Here is a 10,423-nt window from a genome sequence, read left to right as displayed (position 1 = left end):
TGTTAGTCCAAGTTTTTTTTTTAATTCTTTTTTTTTTTAAATTTTATTATGTTATGTTAGTCACCATACAATACATCATTGGTTTTTGAGTGGTGATCCATGATCCATTGTTTTTGTATAACACCCAGTGCTCCATGTAGTACGTGCCCTCCTTAATACCCATCACCGGGCTAACCAACCCCCCTCCCCTCTAAAACCCTGTTTGTTTCTCAGAGTCCATAGTCTCTCATGGTTCATCTCTCCCTCCAATTACCCCTCCCCCAATTTTCCCTTCCTTCTCCTAATGTCCTCCATGTTATTCCTTATGTTCCACAAATAAGTGAAAACATATGATAATTGACTTTCTCTGCTTGACTTATTTCACTTAGCATAATCTCCTCCAGTCCCATCCATATTGATGTAAAAGTTGGGTATTCATCCTTTCTGATGGCTGAGTAATATTCCATTGTATATATGGACCACATCTTCTTTATCCATTCATCTGTTGAAGGGCATCTCGGCTCTTTCCACAGTTTGGCTATTGTGGACATTGCTGCTATGAACATTGGGGTGCATATGGCCCTTCTTTCCACTACATCTGTGTCTTTGGGGTAAATACCCAGGAGTGCAATGGCTGGGTCATAGGGTAGCTCTATTTTTAAATTTTTGAGGAACCTCCACACTGTTTTCCAAAGTGGCTGTACCAACTTGCATTCCCACCAACAGTGTTAAGAGGGTTCCCCTTTCTCCACAACCTCTCCAACATTTGTTGTTTCTTTCCCTGTCCATTTTTGCCATTCTAACTGGTGTAAGGTGGTATCTCAGTGTGGTTTTGATTTGGATTTCCCTGATGGCTAATGATGATGAACATTTTTTCATGTGTCTGTTAGCCATTTGTATGTCTTCTTCAGAGAAGTGTCTGTCTTTTCATATCTTCTGCCCACTTTTTGAGTTGATTCTTTGTTTTTTGGGTGCTGAGTTTGAGAAGTTCTTTATAGATCTTGGATACCAGCCATTTATCTGTAGTGTCATTTGCAAATATCTTCTCCCATTCTGTGGGCTGCCTCTTTGTTTTGTTGACTGTTTCCTTTGCTGTGCAGAAGCTTTTTATCTTGACGAAGTCCCAAAAGTTCATTTTTGCTTTTGTTTCACTAGCTTTTGGAGATGTATCTTGAAAGAAGTTGCTGTGGGCAATGTCAAAGAGGTTACTGCCTATGTTCTCTTCTAGGATTTTGATGGATTCCTGTCTCACATTGAGGTCTTTCATCCACTTTGAGTTTATCTTTGTGAATGGTGTTAGAGAATGGTCGAGTTTCATTCTTCTGCATGTGGCTGTCCAATTTTCCCAGCACCATTTACTGAAGAGACTGTCTTTTTTCCATTGCATGTTTTTCCCTGCTTTGTCAAAGATTATTTGACCATAGAGTTGAGAGTCCATATCTGGGTTCTCTATTCTGTTCCATTGGTCTATATGTCTGTTTTTGTGCCAGTACCATGCTGTCTTGGTGATCACAGCTTTGTAATATAGCTTGAAATCGGGCAACGTGATGCCTCCAGCTTTGTTTTTCTTTTTCAACATTTCCTTGGCGATTCAGGGTCTTTTCTGATTCCATACAAATTTTAGGATTGTTTGTTCCAGCACTTTGAAAAATATCATTGGAATTTTGATCAGGATGGCATTGAAGGTATAGATTGCTCTGGGTAGCATAGACATTTTAACAATATTTATTCTTCCAATCCATGAGCATGGAATATTTTTCCATCTTTTTGTGTCTTCTTCAATTTCTTTCATGAGTGTTTGTAGTTCCTAGAGTATAGATCCTTTACCTCTTTGGTTAGGTTTATTCCGAGGTATCTTATGGTTTTTGGTGCTATTGTAAATGGAATCGTTTCTCTAACTTCTCTTTCTACAGTTGCGTTGTTAGTGTATAAGAAAGCAACTGATTTCTGTGCATTGATTTTGTATCCTGCCACATTACTGAATTGCTGGATGAGTTCTAGTAATTTGGGGGTGCAGTCTTTTGGGTTTTTCACATAGAGTATCATGTCATCTGCGAAAAGAGAGAGTTTGACTTCTTCTTTGCCAATTTGAATACCTTTTATTCCTTTTTGTTGTCTGATTGCTGTTGCTAGGACTTCTAGTACTATGTTGAACAACAGTGGCGAGAGTGGGCATCCTTGACGTGTTCCTGATCTTAAGGGAAAGGCTCTCAGCTTTTCCCCATTGAGGATGATATTCGCCGTGGGTTTTTCATAGATGGATTTTATGAACTTGAGGAATGTTCCCTCTATCCCTATACTCTGGAGAGTTTTAATCAGGAAAGGATGTTGTATTTTGTCAAATGCTTTTTCTGCATCAATTGAGAGGACCATATTGTTCTTCTCCCTCCTCTTATTAATGTGTTCTATCACATTGATTGATTTGCGAATGTTGAACCACTCTTGCATCCCGGGGATAAATCCCACTTGGTCGTGGTGGATGATCCTTTTAATGTATTGTTGGATCCTATTAGCTAGGATTTTGTTGAGGATTTTGGAATCCATATTCATCAGGGATACCGGTCTAAAATTCTCCTTTTTGATGGGGTCTTTGCCAGGTTTGGGGATTAAGGTAATGCTGGCCTCATAGAATGAGTTTCGAAGTTTTCCTTCTGTTTCTATTTTTTGAAACAGCTTCAGAATAGGTATTATTTCTTCTTTGAATGTTTGGTAGAATTCCCCAGGGAATCCATCAGGCCCTGGACTCTTGTTTTTTGGGAGGTTTTTGATCACTGCTTCAATCTCGTTACTGGTTATTGGCCTATTCAGGTTGTCAATTTCTTCCTGTTTCAGTCTTGGCAGCTTACAGGTTTCCAGGAAGGCCTCCATTTCATCCAGATTGCTCAGTTTATTGGCATATAGTTGTTGATAATAATTTCTAATAATTGTTTCTATTTCCTTGGTGTTAGTCGTGATCTCTCCCCTTTCATTCATAGTTTTATTAAATTGGGTCCTTTCTCTTTTCTTTTGGATAAGTCTGGCCAGTGGTTTATCGATCTTATTCATTCTTTCAAAGAACCAACTTCTAGTTTCGTTGATCTGATCTACTGTGTTTCTGGTTTCTAATTCACTGATTTATGCTCTAATTTTAATTATTTCTCTTCTAATGCGTGGCTTAGGCGTCATTTGTTGCTTTTTCTCTAGTTCTTTAAGGTGTAGAGTTAATTGGTGAATTCGGGATTTTTCTATTTTTTTGAGTGAGGCTTGGATGGCTATGTATTTCCCCCTTAGGACCGCCTTTGCAGTATCCCATAGGTTTTGGACCGATGTGTTTTCGTTCTCATTGATTTCCATGAATTGTTTAAGTTCTTTGATTTCTTGGTTGACCCAAACATTCTTGAGCAGAGTGGTCTTTAGCTTCCAAGTGTCTGAATTTCTGCCAAATTTTTTCTTGTGATTGAGTTCCAGTTTTAGAGCATTGTGGTCTGAGAATATGCAGGGAATAATCTCAATCTTTTGGTATTGGTTGAGACCTGATTTGTGACCCAGTATATGGTCTATTCTGGAGAAAGTTCCATGTGCGCTCGAGAAGAATGAGTATTCTGTTGTTTTAGGGTGGAATGTTCTGTAAATATCTATGAGGTCCATCTGGTCCAATGTATCATTCAAAGCTCTTGTTTCCTTGTTGATTTTCTGCTTAGATGATCTGTCCATTGCTGAGAGTGGAGTATTGAGGTCTCCTACAATTAACATATTATCAATATGACTCTTTATTTTGGTTAACAGTTGGCTTATGTAGATGGCTGCTCCCATGTTGGGGGCATAGATATTTACAATTGTTAGATCTTCTTTTGCATAGACCCTTTAAGAATGATATAGTGTCCTTCTGTGTCTCTTATTACAGACTTTAGTTTAAAATCTAATTTGTCTGATATAAGAATTGCTATCCCAGCTTTCTTTTGAGGTCCACTGGCATGGAAGATGGATCTCCATCCCTTCACTTTCAGTCTGGATGTATCTTTAGGTTCAAAATGAGTCTCTTGTAGACAGCATATGGATGGGTCCTGTCTTTTTATCCAATCTGCAACCCTGTGCCGTTTTATGGGAGCGTTTAGGCCATTCACGTTGAGAGTGATTATTGAAAGATATGAATTAATTGTCATCATGTTGCCTGTGAAGATGTTGTTTTTATAGATTGTCCCTGTGAATTTCTGTTGTAGATCACTCTTGGGGTCTTTCTGCTTTTATAGAACCCCCCTTAATATTTCTTGCAGGGCCGGCTTAGTGGTCACATATTCTTTCAGTTTCTGCCAGTTCTGGAAGCTCTGCATCTCTCCATCCATTCTAAATGAAAGCCTTGCTGGAGAAAGTATTCTTGGCTGAATGTTCTTCTCATTTAGTACCCTGAATATGTCTTGCCAGGCCTTTCTGGCTTGCCAGGTCTCTGTGGATAGGTCTGACATTATTCTGATGTTCCTCCCTCTGTATGTAAGGAATCTCTTCCCCTAACTGCCCTTAAGATGGTTTCCTTGGTGCTAAGATTTGCAAGTTTTACTATTACATGCCGGGGTGTTGGCCTGTTTTCCTTGATCTTAGGAGGGGTCCTCTCTGCCTCTAGGACTCGAATGTTTGTTTCATTCCCTAGATTAGGGAAGTTCTCAGCTATGATTTGCTCAAATACATCTTCTAGTCCTCTCTCTCTCTTAACTCCCTCCGGGATTCCAATTATTCTGACATTGGAACGCTTCATGGTGTCACCTATTTCTCTGCTTCTATTTTCATGGATTCTGAGTTGTTTTTCCCTGGCCTCCTCTTTTCCCTTTTTATCTATTATACTGTCTTCCAGATCACTTATTCTCTCCTCTGTCTCAGTTATCCTAGCTGTTAGATTATCTAGATTGGATTGGATCTCATTGATAGCATTTTTAAGTTCTGCCAATTCACCTTTTATTTCTGCCCTTAGAGACTCTATGTTGCCATTAATCGATTTCTCCATTCTAGCCATTGTCTTCACAATTGCTAGCCTGAATTCCATCTCTGACATCTTGGTTATATCTGCACCCATTTGTAAATCTGCAGCATAAGTCATAATCTCTGAGTCTTTTCTGTTTTGGAGGCTCCTCCTCCTAGTCATTCTGTCGATGGGTGTTTGAGGGAATGTAGAGAGTCCAAATTATTGACCAGAACCCAAGCAAGATGCACCTGTTTTCTTGGGACCTTAGGGTTGCTGGCCTCTTGTTTTCCCAGCCTGTATTCTGCGGGAGGGGCCTGCCGTGCTGTTACTCAGGCAACCCTGATGTTGGGGGGGGGAAGAGGGGGAGTTGCCTTGCCCCCCTGTGGCGGGGTATGGGCACAGTGGGAATCAGTCTTTGGGGCTTTTGTTCTCTGGCAGCTTTCCCTGGCGGCTTTCCGCGTCTCTTCCACGAGTCAGAGCAGAAGAGACTGTTTCCAACCCTCTGCCTCAGAGCAGAGAGACCACAGTCTGTTCTTCAGTGAGCTCTCCAGGCCACACCATCTCCATTTCTGTCCGTGCTGCTATAAACTGCAGCATCCTGGGTTGTGCGCCCCTCCACAGTGCCCCCAGTCCTGCCTCCAGGTCAGGGCATGTCTCTGCCCTTTGTGCTTCTAAAACCGCCAGCTGCTCCCAGTTCGCCTGCGCGGGACCGTCGCTTGGGGTTTCCATCCTGGGGGCTGCAGTTCCCAGACGCGACCCCACGCTCCGGGTTTCCACCCCGGGGGCTGCCCTAAAGTCCTTTCCCCGAGGACGCTACCGGTCTGCGAGTCTGCGCCCCTTGGGCAGCGCTCGAGGCTGTCACTCACCGGCGGTGTAGGATCCCCACGGCCAGGCTCCCTCCCACCGCCGTTTATCCTGCGATATCTGCCCGCAGAATCACAGCTCTCCAGTTCGTACCTCAAAACCAACCGCCTGCGATATTGTTTGTAGAGATCCAGATCTTCTTATATCTCAGGCTGGTTTCATGGGTGCTCAGAGTGGTCTGGTAGATATCCAGCTCAATTCCGGGGACCAGTTGAAATAGGGTCCCCTACTCCTCCGCCATCTTTCCCCGACCCTCAAGTTAGTCCAAGTTTTACATTACTTTTTCTTTAAAGTAATCTCTACACTCAACGTGGGGCTTGAACTCATGACTCTGAGATCAAGAGTCACATGCTCTACCAACTGAGCCAGCCAGCCATCTCCATTATTGTAATAACTTTGAATGGTGACAGAAGGTAACAACTTTTACAGTGGTGAGCATTTTGTAATGCATATAAATATTGAATGACTACACTGGTACACCTGAAAGTAATATAATATTGTATTATGTCTGTCAACTGTCCTTCAATTAAAAACAAACAAACGAACAAACAAACCAGGGCACCTGGGTGGCTCACTGGGTTAAGTGTCTGACTCTGGATTTTGGTTCAGGTCATGATCTCAGGGTCATGAGACTGAGCCCCACACCAGGCTTGGAACCTGCTTAAGACTCGCTCTCCCTCTCCCTCTGCCTCTCTCCACCCCCCCCACTCTCTCCTTCCCGTTCAAAAAACAAAACAAAGCAAAAAGCTCTTCTACAAAGCAGGAAAGAATATCCAATGTAAATAAGACAGTCTCTTCAACAAATAGTGTTGGGAAAATTGGACAGCAATATGGGGAAGAATGAAACTGGACCACTTTCTTACACCATACACAAAAATAAATTCAAAATGGATGAAAGACCTCAATGTGAGACTGGAAACCATCAATATCCTAGAGGAGAATGCAGGCAGCAACCTCTTTGACCTCGGCTATAACAACTTCTTACTAGGTAAGTCTCCAGAGGCAAGGGAAACTAAAGCAAAAACGAACTACTGGGACTTCATCAAGATAAAAAGCTTCTGCACAGGGGCGCCTGGGTGGCTCAGTCGTTAAGCGTCTGCCTTCGGCTCAGGTCATGATCCCAGGGTCCTGGGATCGAGTCCTGCATCAGGCTCCCTGCTCAGTGGGAAGCCTGCTTCTCCCTCTCCCACTCCCCCTGCTTGTGTTCCCTCTCTCGCTGTGTCTCTCTCTGTCAAATAAATAAATAAAAATCTAAAAAAAAAAAAAAAAGAAAGAAAGAAAGAAAAAAAGCTTCTGCACAGCAAAGAAAACAATCAACAAAACTAAAAGGCATCCTATGGAATGGGAGAAGATATTTGCAAATGACATATCTGATAAAGGGCTAGTATTCAAAATCTATAAAGAACTCATCATACTCAACACCCCAAAAAACACAATTAATCCATTTGAGAAACAGAAGATATGAATAGACATGTTTCCAAAGAAGACATCCAGATGGCCAACAGACACACGAAAAGATCTCAACATTACTCATCATCAGGGAAATACAAATCAAAACCACAATGAGATACCACCTCACACCTGCCAGAATGACTCAAATTAACAACACAGGAAATAAGAGGTGTTGGTGAGGATGTGGAGAAAGGGGAACCCTCTCCAATGTTGGTGGGAATGCAAACTGGTGCAGCCACTCTGGAAAATCGTATGGAGGTTCCTCAAAAAGTTAAAAATAGAACTACCCTACAACCCAGCAATTACACTACTAAGTATTTACCCAAAGGATACAAACATAGTGATTTGAAGGGGCACATGAACCATTATGTTTATAGAAGCCCCATCAATAATAGCCAAATTATAGAAAGAGCCCAAATGTCCACCGACTGATGAATGGTTAAAGAAGATGGGTCTATATATACAATGGAATATTCAGCAGTCAAAAAGAATGAAATCTTTCCATTTGCTACAACTTGGATGGAGCTAGGGTGTATTATACTAAACAAAATAAGTCAGTCAGAGAAAGACAAATACCATATGATTTCACTCATATGTGGAATTTAGGAAACAAAACAGATGAATATAGGGGAAGGAAAAAAAAGACGGAGGCAAACCATAAAAGACTCTTAACTATAGGGAACAAACCAAGGGTTACTGGAAGGGAGGTGTGCAGGGGATGTGCTAAATGGGTGATGGGGATTAAGGAGGGCACTTGTTATGATGAGGACCAGGTGTCATATGTAAGTGATGAATCACTAAATTCTACTCCTGAAACCAATATTACACTGTATGTTAACTAACTAGAATTTAAATAAAAATTTGAAAAAACAAAAACCTCTAGCTAAATTGACAAAAAAAGACACAAAATATCAGTATCAGTATGGAAAAGAAAGCATTTCTATAGATCCTACAGATATTAAAAGGATTAGAAGAGAATATTGTGAACAACTCTATACCAATATATTCAACAACTTAGACTTGTTAGGTGGCAAACTTCTGAAAGACAGATTACCAAAATAGACACGAGAAGACCTAGAAAATCTTAATATTCCTATATTTACTAAAAAAATTAAATTTGCAGTTAAAAATATACAATATATATATTTATATAATTTTAAAATTTCTAAATTTTATTTTAAAATGCAAACTACCTAGAATAGGCAAAACAATTTTGAGAAAGAAGAACAAAATAAGAGAACTTAAACTACCTGATTTCAAGATTTTCTATAAAGCCACAGTAATCAAAACAGTATGGTCCTGGCATATGGATGGATATACAGAAAATAAAGCAGAATAGAATTTCCAGAAATAGACCCATACGTATATGAGCAATTGATTTTCAACAAAGTTGCCAAGATAATTTAATTGAGGAAAGAATAGTTCTTTTGACAAATTATGCTGTAGTAACTACATATTCATATGGAAAAAATATTAACATTTATGTTATATACCCTACCCTTATAAAGTGCTTTCTGTCAATCTCAATAAAACTAGAAGAATTAACTTTGTCCTTTACCTCATATACCATATTTAAAAAAGAAAAAAAAATCTTTAATTGAATCATAGACCTAACCTAAATATAAAATCTAAAACTATAAAACATGTAGAGAGAAAATATAAGAGAAATTCTTTACAACCATAGAATAGGCAAGGGTTTTTAGGGGAAAAAAATCATGGGCCATAAGAAGAAAATGTACAAATTGGACTTTATCAAAATAAAAGACACAGCTAAGAAAATGACAACATGGATGGACCTTGATGGCATTATTCTTTTTTTTTCTTAGATTGATTGGTTGATTTTTAAAGACTTATTTATTTTACAGAGAAAGAGAGAGAGAGTGGGAGAGAGGCAGATGGAGATGAGAGAGAGAATCCCAGCAGATGCCCCGCTGAGAGCAGAGCCCGACTAGGGTGGTTTGATCCCATGACCCCAACATCATGACCTGAGCTGAAACCAAGAGTCAGACGGATGCTCAACTAACCGAGCCACCCAGGCACCTCTTAGTGGCATTATTCTAGGTGAAATAAGTCAGAGAAAGACAAATACCGTATGTTTTCACTTACATGTGTAACCAAAAAAAAAAAAAAGAGAGAGAGAAAGAAAAAAAAAAAAAAAAACCCACAAAAAAGAAAAAAAACAACAAATTCACAGATGAATAGATTGGTGGTTGCCAGAGGCAAGGAGAGCAGAGGAGAGGGGACAAGATGGGGACACTGCTAAGAGAATAAAAAGACAAGCCACAGACTAGGAAAAAAACCAAACATTTGATAAATGACTTATACTGAGAATATACAAAGAATCAATAAGAAAACCACCTAATTTAAAAATGGTCAAAATATTTGAACCAAATAATACACACAAATGGCAAATAAGCCCATTAAAAGATGCTCAACATCATTAATCATCAGGGAAATGCAAATTAAAAGTACAATGAGAGACCACTACATACCTTTTAAAATGGCTAAAATTTACAAAGACAACCATACCAAGTATTGGTGAGGATGTGAAGCAGCTAAATCTCTCCTACACTTAACAGTGGGAATATAAAATGGTATACCTGCTTTAGAAAACAGTTTGGCAGTTTCTTAAAAAGTTAAATATTTGCCTACCATGTAACCCATACATTCTATTCATAAGAATTTATCCAAGAGAAATGAAAGCCCATGTCCACACAAAGACCTGTACACTGATGTTCACATTAGCTCAATCTGTAACAGCCCAAAACAAAGAAACCACCCAAATGTCCAACAACAGGTGAATGGATAAACTGTTATCCATCCATACAATGGAATGCTACTTAACAATAAAATCAATGGATTCATGCAACAATGTTGCTGACCTTCAAAATAATTATGCTGAGTGAAAGAAGTCAGACAAAAATAGCACATAATGCCTGATTCCATTTACTTAAAATTCTAGGAAATGCGTATCAATCTCTAGTGACAGAAAACAGATCAGTACTTGCCTTGGGTTGGGGAGGGCAGGAGGAAAGGATTACAAAGTGGCAAGGGGAAACTTTTGGGAGTGATGGATATGTTCATTACCTTGACTGAAATGATGGCATCACAGGTACGTACATATGTCAAAATTTATCAGACTGTACACTTTATTTTTTTTTAAGAATTTATTTATTTATTTGACAGAAAGAGTGA

Source organism: Mirounga leonina, unplaced genomic scaffold, assembly GCF_011800145.1.
Source record: "Mirounga leonina isolate KUSES-001 unplaced genomic scaffold, KU_Mleo_1.0 Mir_126, whole genome shotgun sequence".
Taxonomy (NCBI): domain Eukaryota; kingdom Metazoa; phylum Chordata; class Mammalia; order Carnivora; family Phocidae; genus Mirounga; species Mirounga leonina.
The sequence above is the reverse complement of the archived record's forward strand: the minus strand, read 5'-3'. Positions refer to the sequence as shown.